General features: G+C 56.6%; 1 long non-coding RNA gene across 1 annotated transcript; it reads left to right on the top strand.

Annotated features, from left to right (window-relative positions):
• Positions 1-1,298: 1,298 nt before the first annotated feature.
• Positions 1,299-9,639, top strand: LOC116272525. The gene is made up of 2 exons (XR_004181192.1): positions 1,299-1,793; positions 9,107-9,639. It is a non-coding gene; the product is annotated as an uncharacterized LOC116272525 (long non-coding RNA).
• Positions 9,640-17,113: the final 7,474 nt, after the last annotated feature.

The following is a 17,113-nucleotide window of genomic DNA, read 5'->3' on the forward strand; positions in this document are numbered from 1 at the left end:
GTGTGTGGTGTGTGTGAGTGCATGGTGCGTGTGTGACGTGTGTGGTGTGTGTGGTGTGTGTGGTGGGTGTGGTGTGTGTGGTGTGTGTGATGTGTGTGGTGGGTGTGATGGGTGTGGTGGGTGTGGTGGGTGTGGTGTGTGTGACGTGTGTGGCATGTGTGGAGGGTGTGGTGTGTGTGGTGTGTGTGACGTGTGTGGTGTGACCTTGTGATCCACCTGCCTCGGTCTCATTTGAGGTCAGGTGTGTGTGGTGTGTGTGTGATGTGTGTGGTGGGTGTGATGGGTGTGGTGGGTGTGGTGGGTGTGGGTGTGTGACGTGTGTGGTGTGTGTGGTGGGTGTGGTGGGTGTGGTGTGTGTGACGTGTGTGATGGGTGTGGTGGGTGTGGTGGGTGTGGTGTGTGTGACGTGTGTGTGTGGCGGGTGTGGCGTGTGTGGTGTGTGTGTGGCGTGTGTGGTCTGACCTTGTGATCCACCTGCCTCGGTCTCATTTGAGGTCAGGTGTTTGGGGACCGACCCTTTCTTTGGCATGGCATTGATACCTCATCTCTACTAAAATACAAAAATTAGCTGGGCATGGTGTTGAAGCCTGTAGTCCCAGATGCTTGGGACTGGGGCCAGGTTGGCAGGGCCGGAATGGGTTTGCCGGTCGGTTGAGGATCGTGCCGCGCGCCAGTATAGTTGCCAGGTCGGACTCTGTCTCAGAGGCAGAACGAGAATGGCAAAGGCCCCAGACCAAAGGCCACCGCGCCTGTGCCTCACGGACTGCGCCTTGCTTTCACCCATCAGGCGCCGCACTTGATATACCTCGCGGTTTTGCCGCCGCTGCGCCATCAGGGCGCGCGGTAGCGCACCATCAGACGCCACGCCTGCGCATCACCCTCACGGAACCGCCGCACCTGTTAGCCATATCAGGCCTGCGCCGCAATGCCTCGGAGCGCCGCCCTGTACGCCTCACAGAGAGCCAGCCTGTTATACGCCTCCAGACGCACTACGCTGATTGCCGCCCTAGATGGCGCCTTATTGACGCCTCATGCCCAATGCCTCAGTGTCTCCTGGAGCACCGTACCTGTCGCGCCGGACGCCAAAATTGCGCAATGATGTTGCCTCATGGAAGCGCCGTGCGTATTAGCCGCCTGATGCCACGCATACCTTCGTCTCGCACCACCTGTGCCGCCACTCTGAAGCATCACGCCTGTCGCCTGCAAGCCACGCCTGTGCCGCCTCACAGTCCAGAAACACCACGCCTGTGCTGCCTCACGGGCCACCACGCCTGTGCACCTGCAGTCCAAACACCACGCCTGCCACCTCAGGGGTCCAGGAGGCCGGTGGGGAGGCGCTGCTCAGGCCTCCTTGGAGCTCAGTCAGGAGGCTGTGGTTGCCTGGAGGCTCGACCAAGGCTGCAGGTCCTGCTTCTAGGTTCACCCACGTGGCTTTTGGCAGGAGGCCTCATTGCTTTGTCACATGGGCCTCTCTGAGGGGCAGCCTGAGTGTGTTCACGATATGGCCACTTGGTTTCCCATAGCGAGTGACCCCAGTGAGCGTGAGTGGGCCCCAAAGAGCCCTGTGTGACCTGGTCCTCACCAGCTGAGGTTTTGTCTGCTTCTTGACTCTGTCTGGCCTTTACTCAGTGGGAGGAAGATCGGGCTCCACTTTTTGAAGGGAGTGATTTCAAAACCTCTCTTCTCCATAAGGAGTGCCGGTCAGGAACGGTGCTTGTGGAATAGTGTTGGTGCTGGTGCTAGTTCTGGTGCCCCCACCCTCCTTATGCTGGAGTTTGGTTGGCCACAGACAGGTAAGGGGCTTACCGAGAGGATACGCAGGTGCAGAGCTTTCTTTCTTTCCTTGTTTCCTCCTTTCTTTCTCTTTCCTTTTCTTTCCTTCCCTCCCCTTCCCTTTGCCCTTCCTCTTCCCCTTCCCCTTCCCCTTCCTCTTTCCCTTCCCTTTCCCCTTCCCTTTCCCTTTCAGTTTTGCTCTTGTTGCCCAGGCTGGAGGGCAGTGGCATGATCTCAGCTCAGTGCAACCTTTGTCTCCCAGGTTCCAGAGATTCTCCTGCGTCAGCTCCCCAAGTGGCTGGGATTATAAGCGCCCATCACCACACCTGGCTAATTTTTGTATTTTTAGTAGAGATGGGGTTTCACCATATTGGCCAGGCTGATCTCGAACTCTTGGCCTCAGGTAATCTGCCTGTCTTGGCCTCCCAAAGTGCTGGGATTACAGGCGTGAGCCACCACACCCGGCTTGCCCCGTTTTCTTCAGTGACTTTGTTAATGAGCCAGAACAGTAATGTGGGTGCTGCACACCCCATTCTGCTCCTGGGACTCAACCCCATGTGAAACAAAAGCTTTTTGTTTATTTGCTTCTTGTGGGGGCCAGGTGATACCTGCCTGCCCTGGAGTGTGCGCTGCCTTAAATTGAGCCGCTTCGGTCTGCTTGCTCACCAGTGTCGTCAGTGTGACAGTAGTCATCACATCACTTTCTGGTAAAAAGAAGGTTTATGGGGAGAGGCCTCATCAAATGTCAGCAAAGCCCCTGAGGAGACAGGCAGTGTCTTCAGGGGCCACGTCTGCAAACCCAGAGCCCTGCTGACCGCGGCTGCGGAGGACGGCACCAAGACTCCCGAGGGGCCAGCACTGCCTGCTCTCCCTGCTCTCCCTCTTTCCAGCTCTTTGCTCATCCCATCCAAAAACTGGCTCCCACCTTTCTCCTTGTCCCACATCTGCCATCTTGCACCCCCTCCCTGTCAGCCAACCAGTCTTCACCCACACCCACCTGCCCCTGCCTGTGTCATACCACCTGAACAGGTGGTACCTTTGGTGAACAGGTGGCTCCCAGCCTGGATTACCTGTCAGTTCTTGGTTTGGTTTTGTTGTTTTGGAGACAGGGTCTCTTTCTCTCTGTTGCTCTGGCTGGAGTGGAGTAGCGTAACCACAGCTCACTGCAGGCTCCATCTCCTGGGCCCAGGCGATCCTCCCACCTCAGCCTCCTGAGTAGCTGGGACCACAGGTGCACACTCCTGTGCCCAGCTAATATTCTTAATTTTTTAGAGACAGAGCCTTACTGTGTTGTCCAAGTTAGTCTCAAAGTCCTGGGCTCAAGCCATCCTCCTGCCTCACCTCCCAAAGTGCTGGGATTACAGGCGTGCGCCACCAGGCCCAGGCTTTGCCACTTCCTGTTTGTGTCAAGCTCCTATCTACCTCAGGGCCAAAAAGAAATGCTCTGATTTTTCTCTACAACTTTTATAATTGTGTGTTACCGGACAATTAGTCCTGACTCTGGGTGGCACACCCACACACACCATGCACACTCACCCCCATGCTTATGTGCACACTCAGGTGCGCACCCCCACTCATGCGCACCCCTGCACGCTCGTGTTCACTCACACCTGCACCCCGGTTGTGCTGTGCTTGCACCTGGTGGACTGGGTATGTGCAGCCCAGCTCTGGTCCGGCGTCCCTGGCGTGTGTTGTGCAGTCTGCGTGCACTGCTGGGACGGTCTGGCGGTCATCCTCAACCCCCCGCTACCCCCTGCCGTCTGCTCTGAGTCTAGGCTCACACCAGCTTCCCCAGGTGTCAGAGGGCTGCTCTCTTCCTGAGCAGGGTGCAGGGGCACTGCCTTCCCTGCCTTTCCCTTGGAGACAGTGCGTGTTTTCACAGAAAACATTTAGGATTTTCTGCTTTTTTTTCCCCCCGAGATGGAGTCTTGCTCTCTCACCCAGACTGGAGTGCAATGGCGCCATCTCGGCTCACTGCAACCTCTGCCTCCCAGGTTCAAGCGATTCTCCTGCCTCAGCCTTCCGAGTAGCTGGGATTACAGGCGCCTGCCACCATGCCTGGCTAATTTCTTGTATTTTTAGTAGGGATAGGGTTTCACCATGTTGGCCAGGCTGGTCTCGAACTCCAGACCTCAGGTGATCCACCCACCTCAGCCTCCCAAAGTGCTGGGATTACAGGTGTGAGCCACGACGCCTGGCTTTTACTGGAGAAGCTACGTTTTCTGTTTTTATTGGCAAAGCTGTTTCAAAGCTGAAATTAAAATATGATGACTGACAATATGTACATCAGTTATTGTTCCAGCAGAATGTGAGAGCAGCTGCTGGTTTCTGTAAAAGCGTGTGCTTTTAGGGCTTTGCAAAGCTTTTGCCATGTAGCGAAGGCGCTCAGCCGCCTCTAGAGAGATCGAGGCTGCTGCAGAGAAAGAAAGAGCTCCCTGTGTGGCTCTGCAGCCGGGTCACCTGGAGCCTGAGGAGTTCTTCAGACAGGCAGGCAGCTTTGGGGCCAGCAGTTACCTCGCAGGCTAGAACCTAAGGACAAGCTGGAGGTGCATGTGGCCGTGTTTATACCTTCAGGCCCGCTGCGTTTTTGGAGGTCTTGGGTTTAGTGAGCAGACGGTGCCTTCCACAGCCTCAGTCACAAGGGCACGAGGCTTGTCCTCCATGGGGGCCTCTCCTGCACCTGCTGAGCTGTTTTTTTTTGTGCCTCCTGGATGAAAACTGAAAAACCAAAAGCTTAGAGCAGCTCCTGGTACCAAGAAAAGGACTGACTTAGTTCGTTTGTGCTGCTGTAACAAAATACCACTGACGAGGTCACTTATAAATAAGAGAAATGTATTTCTCCGAGTTCTGGAGGCTGGGAGCCCAAGAGCCAGGCCCCAGCATGTCTGGCGTCTGGTGAGAGCCTGGCCTCTGCTTCCAAAATGGCCCCTTGTGGCTGTGTCCTCACCTGGCGGAGGAGGTGGAGGATGCGGAGGACTGAGGCTGGTTTCCTCCAGCCCTTTATGAGGCACTCGCGTCCTGTGTAGGCCCGCAGGACCTGATCACCTCCCAACACCATGGTAGAGATTTGGAGGGACACGTTCAAACTATAGCAGGGACCATCAAGAACACGGAATGTTTGAGACAGCACAGACTGAAAATCTGGAATTTGCAGCTGCTGATTTTTCTTGCTCGTTTTCTCAGACCTTCTCTCCAGGAACCACGCCCAGAGTGGTCAGAGGTGGTGAGTGAGGGGGTGGAAGCGAGTGCTGGGCAGGGGACATACTGCTGGGCACTCACTCCACACCTCCTGACGGGCACCGGCTGCCCCATCCCCCTTGGGGTGAGGAGCCGACACCATCAGTGGCTGCACGGTCGGGCGGAGAGTCCCCTCCTCCTGCCTCTGTGTGGAGGGCTGGGGAGACAGGGAGGATCTTTGGCCTCCAGCTTCCCGGCTTTGTAAGGCTGTGCACCCCTCACAGCCCAAGCAAGATGTCTGAGCAGGGCTCACTCAGCCCATTTTCTCATGTGCCGTCGGCCAGCTCCCCTGTCTAGAATGCTCCAGTCCGTACTTTCCTAATGAACCTCTCTTCTGCAGGGTTGGGAGGGGGCTCACCAGAGGCAACAAGGGGTCTAGGGTGTCAGTTCTTCTCACACTGGCCTCCTCGCCTGACACGTGCACGGAGCTTGCTGTGGCCTCTGTCCCTGCCCCTGCCGTGGACATTCCTGCGCCCTGTGGGCCTCTGTTGCTTGGCTTGGCTGGCCCGTTCCTCCCTTTGGCAGGCGGGAGGTGCTTGGCTCTGCTTCGCTGCCTGTTTCAACACGCACTGTGCTGTGCTCCAGGCACTGCCAGGGCCATGGGGAGCCCTCCCCACCCTTGACTGCTGCCTGGCTCTGCTGCAGAGTGGCCCAGCGGCCAGGGCCACCTTGGCTGTGAGGGGGACCACGTGAGCCCCACCCACATGGTGGAGGGAGCTTGCGCTTTCACGAGAGTAAACCAGTGTTTCAGTTTGGCAAAAGCCAGAGGCTTTGGCAAGGGGTAGGTACAGATGTGGCTGAGACAGGGCCTGGACGTTTGCTGAGTGACGTCAGGTCAGCTCATAGGAGGCTTCCCTGACCTTCCAGGGTCTCACCGGCTTCTGGTAGCTGAGTTAACCCACTTCAGATGCTGGAGGCCCTCCAGCTGTCAGCTGGGGCCCCTGCACTCCCCAGACTGACTGAAGGGCTTCGCACACAGTTTGAAAGGCCTCTGCGCTTTGGAGCCTGATTTAGAACTTGAAGGCTTGACCTTTATGTTTTGGACAACTGTTTTGTGTTTAACCTCAGATGGAGGTGACCATCAAACGAGCGTGATGGTAGCAGGAGCTGGGACGGAGTCCCGGGGCTGGTACCAAGGGACAGGGGGCGTGAGGCGGACGGGCGGCGCAGTCCAGGCCAGCACTGGCCCCACGGGCCTCGGTTTCCATGGTCTCTACAGTATGGGTGGCCCCTTCAGCTCCATGTGGCCTTCGCTAGCGGTGTTGGGCGCCTAGTTCTGCAGCTGCCGTGTCTGTGGGCAGCAGTTGTTTCTCCTCCACCGACTGTCATCCAGAGGCGTTCAGAGCCTGCTGTTTTCACGCACTAGCCGCACAGCTGCACCCGCGAGTGCGAGTCCCGTGTCCGAGGCCTCGTGTGGCTCTTGCGCCATCTGTCAGGTCAGAGCATTCGGTCCAGAGGGTTGACCCTGAATCAGAACAAAATGTTGTGGTTTGAAATGGAAGGAAACCTGGCCCCTGAAGGTGTGTAGCGTCCCAGCCACCTCTGGTGCATGCGTAGTGCAGCCTGGCGGTGCCGTGGGTTGGAGGCCATCCTGAGTGGGCAGCACGGCAGCCAGAGTCTGCAAGGTCATGGGTGGCACCAGACCTAGCCAGTGAGACCTGGACCTCCACGCCATCCAGCAGGGGCCCAGGAAACCAGCCACATCCTCATGCTGGCCCTGGGGCTTGTATGTACAAGTGATGTCGATGGGTAAATTCACTTTGATTTGAATGAAAAAGAAATTATGCATCCTTATTTTCTGACCAAAACATGTGGCCAGTTGTATCTTTAAACATTTGAGTGGGGCTGGGCATGGCGGCTTATGCTTGTAATCCAAGCACTTTGGGAGACTGAGGCAAGAGGATTGTTTGAGCCCAGGAGTTTGAGACCAGCCTGGGCAACAAAGTGAGACCCCATCGCTACAAAAAATACAAAAATTAGACCGACATGATGGTGTGTACCTATTGTCTCAGCCACTTGAGAGGCTGAGGTGGGAGAATTGCTTGAGCCTGGGAGGTTGAGGCTGCAGTGAGCTATGATTGCACCACTGCACTCCAGCCTGGGAACAGAGCAAGACCCTGTCTCAAAAAAAAAAATTATTCTTTAGAATTTTACTTCTCAGTGATTCACTTTTTATAGTAGAACCACAAAGACAGAAAATATGTCAATTTGTCTTTTATTTATTTATTTATTTGTTTGTTTTTGAGACGGAGTCTGGCTGTCGCCCAGGCTGGAGTGCAGTGACCCGATCTCAGCTCACTACAACCTCCGCCTCCCGGGTTCACACCATTCTCCTACCTCAGCCTCCTGAGTAGCTGGGACTACAGGCGCCGCCACCTCGCCCGGCTAATTTTTTGTATTTTTAGGAGAGACGGGGTTTCACCATGTTCGCCAGGATGGTCTCAATCCCCTGACCTCCTGATCCACCTGCATCGGCCTCCCAAAGTGCTGGGATTACAGGCATGAGCCACCGCGCCCGGCGTCCATTTGTGTTTTAGAGCCCAATAATATCCTTAGAAAAAAGGAGCTCTGTCCCCGAGGGCCATGTGCTTTTATAAAAATCAGTCGCTGGAAGTGTTTCCAGGAAGTATTTGAGGTTCCTGTCTGTGGGGCGTTTCCTTGCTCTGGACGAAGGTGGTTTGGGGAGTTTCTTGGGTCCTGTGGAATTGGTGAGCTTGTGCTCTAGGTCATAACTTTAGGTGGCCAAGGTTGCTGTGTCATTGCGGTCTCATTATCGGCATCACAGTGCCCCTGTGCCCTGCAGTTGTGGTTGATGGCACCCACGTGCCCTCACCCACGCGTCCTCACAAGCCAGAGCCATGAGGTGAGGTGTCTGAGGCCAGCGTGGGTGTGGTCCAGGAGGGGAACCTTGACCCTGAGGAGGCCTGGAGGTGACCAGGGAGGTGGGGCTGGGTGGGAAGGCTGCTGCCAGTGGCAGTGGACGAGTGGCGTGGACGGTGCTGGGCACCACAGACAGGGGACTTGAGGCAAGGACTGGGAGATGGCAGGGGGTGGGGGCCCAGGCGTGCTGAGGGGCTGCTGCCCTGGCCATGGCCGTGGACTCATGCCCCAGCTGGACACACCTGCTGGGTCTCAGGGCCCTGGAGACGCCCAAGAGAGCACGCCAGGGTGGATGGAGACTGCCTGCCACTCAGCGCTCCGGTTCAGGGGTGAAGCCTGGGGGAACCCCTTATCCCTAACAGGCCTTGGGAAGGGGGGCTACTGAGTGAGATTTGACTGGGGGTCAGAGTGAGAAGGGGCTGGTGGCGGCACCTCCGGAGAGCAGAGGGAGGGCCGGAGCCTGGCACTTAGGGACCTGCTGTGGACAGGCCTGGGCGTGGCATGGAGGTACTGGAAGCTGCCCGCCTGGGACGAGGGTGGGCCTTGCCCAGGGGAGACCCCTGTGTGTGCACCTGTCTGTTGCATGTGTTTTGAGATGAGAAGGATTTGCATGCGTTTCTATTAGAGTAACTATTAGGAGAGGAGGTGCAAGGACAGAGAAGGTGGGAGCTGCGTCTGGTGGGCCCGTGAGGACATCGACGAGGTGGGGTTCCAGGGGCCTTATGGGGGCAGGTGGAGGAGAGACGGAGCCACTGCAGGGCCTCAGAGGTGGCTGTGAGGTGCTTGCTGAGAGCGGCCCTGGGTGGGGCTGTTGTCAGAAGTGGAGGCACGAGGCACCCTCCCTGGCCAGGCCACCTGCCGAGGACAAGACTGGGACAAGGCTGTCCTCTGTGAGCCCCTGGGCGTCTTGAGGCTTGCTTAGGTGTCAGGTGCCCACCAGCCTGGTCCATTTGGTCTGGGCAGGGCCAGGCTGTGCGTCTCTGCCCACACCAGCTGGGCAGGGGCCGAGGAGAGCTAAGGGGCCAGGGCACGTGTGGGCAGGGTCTAGGAAGGGGCTCTGCGAGCTGTGACTGATGTACAGGGGACAAGCCCCTGCTTTGTGTGGTCTTGGGGATGGCCAGAGCTCCAGCACACTGAGCCTTTGATGGGTTGGTGGGACGCTGCCTCCCAAGTGATCTGCTAGAAATGCTTTAAGCCCATATCTTTTCTATTGCAGACTTTAAAAAATTCAAAAAGCCTTTGCTCCCTCAATTACGAAGATGATGATGAGGATGACGCCCCAGTGAAGATGGTTGTGTCCTCCCCGTGTGAATCCCGGGGCCTCCCTGGCATCACCATGCCTGGCTGCAGCCAGAGGGGCCTCAGGACCAGCCCTGCCCACCCCAACCTGTGGGCCTCAAGGGAGTCGGTGACCGGTGATGGCTCGAGCAGGAGCAACGGGGACCCCAGTGATGGGGACGGCGCCGGGGAGGAGGGTGTCTTCCTCCGGGCCCGCGGGGAGCTGGACCTGGAGCAGATCGAGAACAACTGAGGCTGGCGGGGGCTGGTTTGGGCCACTGCTGCCGCCTGCACCTGCCCTGGGGCACAGAGTAGGTTTCATGTGACTTGGAACATTGAGGCATAATTTTGATTCAGTTTTTCCTAAAGAAGTATTTTGCATTTTTATGGCTTTTGCAGTTCGGGAGAAAGCTTCTCTATTTTGGATGCATTTCAGAAGGGCATTTTATTAAACATGAATCTGCAAACAGATTAACACGGGTCTGTGTTCCTCATGAAAAGTCTGCCGTGCAGGGCGCCTTGAGTGCTTTAGTTGCTAGGAAACCCCAGGCGCTGGTGGTCAGGGCCCCACTGGCCCTGTGTGTCCCCTCCTTCCCGAGGGGTCATGGTGCTTGGGGCTTGTGCATGGGCATCTGTGGCCATGAACCTTGTCACCCACGTGCCAGTGAACCACCAGCTTGTGGTTGCCTGGTTTTCCACCGGTGGCGGTGATGGCCTTTGGGGCAGGCCGAGCTGCCGTGAGTCCATGCTTCCCGTGGCCTGGGAGGGCCCTTGTGCCTTCAGGTGGGGAGCGGTGCCAGGCCTCTGGGAAGGCCGTCCTGCCGGCAGCTCCCGTCAGCACCCACTCTGAGTTTAATACGAGGCGTTTTATTTGAGTGTATGACTTCTGATTAATTTTCGTTTCCACCACCTGAAGTGGGCCTGGCTGCACCTCGGGCCTCTGGTCTCTGGCTCAGAACCAGACAGGGCAAGGGATTTCCTGTTTTTCATTCCTGCACTTTTAATGAAATTGTAGAGGTTTCGAGTTTGTGATAGCAAAAGAAATCATTAATAATTTTTTGAAATTTTCTTGATTTTTTTTTTCCCCCAGTAAAATTCATGAAAGATCATTGAAGTTAATCAATGCCACTTTCTTAACTGACATGGGCCACAGATCAAAGGTGGGCGAAGGTGGCGAGTGATGTGAGTGATGTGGTTTTTTTTGGATCAACTTTCCTGAGGCCGAGCTGCTTGGGTGAAAGTGGGGTTCCGGCTCTCAGGTGACCCTCCTGCCTTTGCCCTGCAAGACGGGGCATGGGGCTGGGGAGTTTGGGGCCTTAGCAAGTGGGAGCCCCGTCCCTGGCCAAGCCCTGCCCTCCTCCGTTGAGGCAGTGCCTACTGTCCTGCTGTGCTGGCCCAGGGTCAGGAGCCCCCCTGTCCTTGGCAGGCCCTGGGTGGCTCCTGTGCTGGCACTGATGGAACAGGGGCTCAAGAGAGTGTCACCTGCTCCCCAGAGCCACCGCTGGCCTCATGTGGAGGGAAGGGAGGGCCTCTGGCATTGGACTTTGACACAGTTGCCAGACTGCACAGGAAAGTTGTGTTTTGGGTTAAATTTGTGGAGATCAGCTCCGGGTAGTTTAGCAAAAGCCACAGTCACCTGCGTAGTCGGGTCACCATCCAGGTGTTGGGATTTGGGGTGGGCTGGGTGGTGCTCTGAGATGACTTAGTACAGGGCAGGGTCCCTCAGGTCAGAGGCTGGCTGTGGGGCCAGAGTGGCCTCCAGGGCACCGGCCACTGGCCTGCAGGACACGGCAGCCTGGACAGCAATGGGAGATGGGGCTGTGGGGCTGGCATGGTGGTGGTGTCAGGCCTGCCAGGGTCCCGCTGGGCCCTCGGCTACAGGCCGAGGAGGGTGTCAGAGATGAGGCAGGGCTTGTGGCCGTGGCTGCAGAGGACCCCGAGGTCCCCACCCAGGCCTGGATGCCCTGGGGACAGGTGGGGCCTCGCCCCCTCCCTGCAGGCACTCTCCAGGGCACGGCTGAGTCACCCAGTGTCCCCTCCCGCTGGATGGTGACCCAAGTTTGGGAGATCTGTCCAATGTGTCACCTGGAGTCTGGAACAGGTCCCAGCCAAGTCCCCCTACCTGAGTCCCCTTCAAGGACAGGCAGGAGGAGGGAGACCAGTGACTCTGCTCCTACCCCAGCCCAGGGCCCTCGGGCCCCTCAGCAGCTCTGAGCCTGGCCTGGGTGTATGGGAGCGAGGGGATGTGGGGTGAGCTGGGGTTTACGTGTGGAGTCACCAGCCCCCCTCCCACCCCTCCGACGCTCCCCTTCCCTTGATGAAGCCTCTGGTCCTGCCTGCAACCCTTGGATTTGCCACCATCCCCCAGGGCTTCCCCACCTCTCTCACCTCCTGCCTTACCTCATCTCCTCCTTCCCCAAACCTCTGGCTCTCCTGGGCAGAACCCTCCCCGCTGGCTGGTTAGTGGGGCTGGAGGCGCCTCCTGTGGGTTACTGGGGTTGAGGCCCCATGGCCATTCCCCTCGGTGCCCTTGACGTAGGGTGTCTGGTGGGTGGGGCCCTCAGCGGGGCAGGGCAGCCGGTTCTTCTGCAGTGCCGACCTGCTGTGTCCTCTGCGGGTGGGATGAGACGGAAGGTTCAGGGCACCCATGGGTCCCCTGTCTGCCTGGCACAGGGTGGCGTGTGTGTGGGAGTGGCTTGTCCCCAGGGCTGTATTTTCCCCTGGGCATGTCTGTGTGTCTCCTGGGATGGGGGTCCAGGACCCTCACCAGGGGCATTTGAGACCCTTGGTTGGCCCTGTGGAGTCACCTGCCTGAGGCCGGGGGCAGCCTGGGGGGTTGGCCTCCTGCCTCGGGTAGATGCTTGGCCCCTTGGGGATGGAGAGAGGCTGCTGCTGAAGCTGCAGGAAGTGCTGGTGGGGTGGGGGCTGCTCAGCTGTGTCACCCACGGTGGGCCTGGACTTGGTCCTTCCTCGACTGGCCACAGGCAGGGGGTCCCAGGGCCCTCTGCGGGGGGACCCCAGAGCCGCAGACGGGTGGATGGAGGGCATGGGGGTCTTGCAACACAGCGCAGCCCCTGGGTCCCTGGGACCTGCTTTGGGTACCCACCTCAGTGGTCAGCCCCTGTAGGATCCACTGGGCTGGGCAGACGTGGTGGGAGGGCCGGGGTTGTGCCTGGTACCCTGGGACAGCTCCCTTCCTATGCCAGAGGCCTGTGAGGCCACTCCTCAGTTCCAAGGCTGGGATCCTCCAGACAGGCCCCTCCCTGCCCCTAGCCCCCAGCACTGCTGCAGCGGCCCACCCCCGCCGGGCTGCCTTGAGGCCCCCAGCCCTTTCCCTTTCCTGGGGCCTTCCCCACTGCAGGACTTCTGTCCCCGTGAAGGGCTCCTGTCCCTGTGGAGGGCTCCTGAGGGGAAGGGGCTGAGGTGAGGTGGGACAGGGATACTGGGATGAGAGAGGCATGGCTTCCCCATCCTTCCCTGGGCATCCACACCTGTGTCTTCTCCTGAATACGCCTCCATCCTCCCCCAGGCTCGCTCTGCCCCTCGAGGGCCGTCCTCACCCCACTGTTCCCTCCAGCCCTGCCCAGAGCCTCTGAAGACCCAGGGAGGTGGGGATGGCCTGGCTGGGAGCCTCCCTGGCAACCTGGGGTGGCAGCCTCTGTGCCAGGACCTCAGAGCCAGCCAGCCCCCTGCGGTCACAGGCCCCGTGCTTGTCCAACCTTTTGTTCCTTGTCCTGGGCCTATTCTCTGGCCATCTGCCCCCGAGCATGGATGCTGGAAGAAAGGCAGCCCAGCCCAGCTGAGAGCCTGGGACCTCCCTCTGCCGAGAGCTTGTCTGCCCAGGTACTTCCCAGGCCCAGACAGCTGTGACCACTGAGGCGGTGGCCCTCACCAGGAGAGGGGCCTGCCCGTCCTCTGGTGCAGCAGGAGCTTCTCGTTCTCGCGCTCGCCGCTGCATGTGCATCTCAGCCAGTGCCCTGGAGGGAGGAGGGGCAGATGCTGGGGGCATGGGTGACACTGGAGGGGCACTCTTGCTGTTCCAGCCCTGCAGATGGGACCCCCCGCCCCCAGCAAGAGCAGGAATTTCAGCTCTCCCCTTGGCTGGCCTTTGGGTGGAGGGAGGGAGGTCTCCCTTGAGGACCCTGAGCCCCATGCTGGCCCCGTGGCCTCCTGATGCCTGGCCTGGCAGACGCAGACACGGACCCCTCTGTACCAGAAAACCCCAGGTCTTGGGCAGGCATGCACTTTCTTCTCTGACAGAGGTGGACTGGCCAATTCCTGGGTGCTGCTCTAGACTCAGGAGGTGAGGGCATGGGATCTAGGGAAGTAAGTGAGTTCCACTCAGGACAGCCGGTGTGAAGGCCCGGAAGATCCAGTGAGCCAGGTGCCTGAGGCCGTGGGCTCAGATGGAGGGCGTAGCAGTGAGTTCACACACAGCGGGAAGCTTGACACACAAGGACGGACGGGATCTCCCGTGAATGGGGCAACACCATGAAGTTAGCTGTTTGCAAAAGCCACAAGCTGCAGCAAAACCCAGCCAACTGCAAGGAGAAATTCACAAACCCACCATCCTAGGCAGAGGGCTTGGTAATCCTCTTAGTGGTTAATCGGTCAAGTAGACTCAAAAGGAAACAATAAGGATACCTGAGGTTTGAGGGTGCTGGTTCCTGGGCTTGAGTGGAGGGACGTCTATGGAATGGGGCTCACCCAGCTGGGAAATCACATTAGTTTCAGGCACACATGGAGCCTGTCAGAATAGGCCAGAAAGCAAATGCCAGTACATTTCAAAGAATTAGTGTCATGGCCAGGTGTGGTGGCTCATGCCTGTAATCCCAGCACTTTAGGAGGCTGAGGTGGGTGGATCACGAGGTCAGGAGATCGAGACCATCCTGGCTAACAGGGTGAAACCCCGTCTCTACTAAACAAAATACAAAACTTGCCGGGCATGGTGGCGGGCGCCTGTAGTCCCAGCTACTCGGGAGGCTGAGGCAGGAGAATGGCGTAAACCCAGGAGGTGGAGCTTGTAGTGAGCCGAGATCGCGCCACTGCACTCCAGCCTGGGCGACAGAGCGAGACTCCATCTCAAAAAAAAAAAAAAAAAAAAAAATGTGTGAGTGTCATACAGATCCTATCTTCTGACCACAACTCAATACCAAAAAGCAAACAAAACCTCGTGTGTTTAAGAAATTTCAGAAACGCACTTGACGTAACTCATGGGTTATGGAAGAAATCAATGGAAGTGAGAAAAGAGTTAGAACCGGATGGCAGTGGGCGCGGCAGATCCATGCTTGTGGAGTAGATCCCAAGTGGTGTGTAGAAGGGAGTTTACAGTCCTCAGTGACTGTATTAGAAGAAATAGGAGTGAAAAATAGCCGGGCACAGTGGCTGGCGCCTGCAGTCATAGCACTTTGGAAGGCCAATAGCGGGGAAGATCGCTTAAGCTCAGGAGTTTGGGACCAGCCTGGGCAATATAGCAAGACCCCGTCTCTACTAAAAATAAAAAAATTAGTTGGATGTGGTGGCTCATGCTAGTAGTCCCAGATCCTTAGGAGGCTGAGGTGGGAGGATTGTTTGAGCCCCGGAGGTTGAGGCTGCAGTGAGCCAAGATCACACCACTGCACTCCAGCCTGGATGACAGACTGAGACCCTGTCTCAAAAAAACAAAACAAAACAAAACAAAACCCAGAAATGAATGAAACTGACAACAAAGCCACAGCAGAGAAGACCCACACGTTTTTTTGCTTGCTAGACTAAATGATTGGCAAAAGTCTTTCACCTTTATTGAGAAAAGGGGAGAACGAGCAAATACTACTACTGGGAATGAAAAGAGAGGCAGAGCTAGAGATGCAGCAGAAATTATAAAGATAGAGAACATTATGAATGACTTAGAGGAAATGGACAAATTCATGGAAAAATACTGCCAAAAACTGACTCAAGGAGAAAGAGAACCTGTAAATAGTCCTGCAGCCACTTACCAGAATGAAACAGTAGTTTAAAATCTTCCTGCAAAGAAAGCCTCAGCCCCAGACGAGTTTATTTTTTTATTTTTATTTTTTGAGACAGAGTTTCACTCTTGTTGCCCAGGCTGGAGTGCAGTGGTGCAATCTTGGCTCACTGCAACCTCTCTCTCCTGGGTTCAAGTAGTTCCTCTGCCTCAGCCTCCCAAATAGCTGGGACTACAGGTGTGCACCACCGTGCCTGGCTAATTTTTTTGTGTTTTTAGTAGAGATGGGATTTCACCATGTCGGCCAGGCTGGTCTTGAACTCCTGACCTCAGGTGATCCACCTGCCTTGGCCTCCCAAAGTGCTGGGATTATAGGCGTGAACCACTGCGCCTGGCCCCCGGATGATTTTATAGGCGACCTCCACAAAATGCATAAGGGAGGCAATTCGGCTTTTCATAATTCCATTCAGGGAATGGAAAAAAGGACCATCCCCAGATTATGGCCCAGGCACGTATGATCTTGATGTGGAACCAGACAGGAACAGGGAGGGAGCTGCTGGTTGATGACTGAACATGGTGGCCGAGGTGGTGGCACTGAGAGCCGCATGAGACCTCAGGGCTGACTCCGCCCCTCCCCTGCTTTCCCCCGTGTGTGTGTATGGGTGTGGAGGGGATGTGGGGGCAGAGATGGAGCTCAGAGGGTAACAGAAGCCCCCAGCAGAGACCTCTTCCCTCCTGCCCACCCTGCCCTGTCTGCATTGGACCCCATACAGGGAAGTCCTGTTTGCACGAAGCAGCTTAGACACCTCCTGCCACACCCCAAGGTCAGGGTCAGAGGCAGGCAGAGTCCACTGTGGGCTCTAATCCAGTTTCCCTGCCAGTCCCCAGAAAGCCAGTGAGGAGGCCCCGGTTCCCTCACAGGCTGCAGACCCCTCACTCCCTATGCTGCCTGCTACTCACTGCCAGAGAGCCCCTCGCTGGGCCCCTCCTGGTGTTCTGCTGGTCCTCCCGGGTGTCCCTGAGATCCTGGCGCTCCCCCAGGCACGGCCTCATTGCTCCGAATGGTGGGTCCTGCACTGGTGCTGAACGGGAAGTGAAGTCCTGTAGCCAGACCCCCCAATCGTGCCCCTTTTTCTCTTTTCCTGCAGTTACGGATATATGTTTTTTTAAACCTCTTTTAAGTTAATTCTGGTAATTTATATGGTCTTGGAGAATGGTCAGTTTTATGAGGAATATCAAATGCATTAGCTGTCACTTTCAATCTCCCGGGCTGCTCTGATCCCCTCTCGGTCCCGGGCTTCCTTGCTTCCCGCTCTGTAGATGAGGTGCTTGGAGTCTTGCTTATTTTATTTATTTATTTATTGGGAAGAACCGGCTCTTGGATTTACTAATGGGCTCACCCATTCTTCTTGTTTCCAATTCATTAATTCCGCCTTTATCTTCGTTCCCGCCCCTCCTGCCTCCCGTGAATCTGCTTTATGGCTGTTTCTGCCTCCTGTGTCGAGTGTTTTGTTCATTTATTTCCAGTCTCTCTTGCTCAGTAATAAAAGCATTTAAAGTTGTGAATTCTCCACCAACTCCTCCTGAATCTGGCTTCATGGACCTGCAGTTTCTCTTTCCACATAATTACAAAATCGTCTCTCAAGGCGAATTTTATTTACCCTCTGACCCAGGAGTTGTTTAGGAGAGCATTTCTAAACTTTCAAATCATCTGGCTGCTTCTTTAGACCTTTGCATTCATTTCTAGGTTTATTGCATTGGTGTAAATTATGGTTTAAATAAGGAAGCCTGTGAGTGGTTCACCGTTTGGAATGCAAGGAGATATGCGCTTGTGCGTGTGAGCATGAGTGTGTATCTATGCCTGTGTGTGCCCTGTGTGCACATGCATGTATATCTGTGCGTGTGTGCACACGTGTGTGCATATGTGCCTACAGGCGTAACTATATGTGTGCCTGCATTGTCTGCATGGGAGTCTGTGTGTAAGTGTACCTGCGTGTGTGC

Source organism: Papio anubis, unplaced genomic scaffold (genome assembly GCF_008728515.1).
Source record: "Papio anubis isolate 15944 unplaced genomic scaffold, Panubis1.0 scaffold1203, whole genome shotgun sequence".
Taxonomy (NCBI): domain Eukaryota; kingdom Metazoa; phylum Chordata; class Mammalia; order Primates; family Cercopithecidae; genus Papio; species Papio anubis.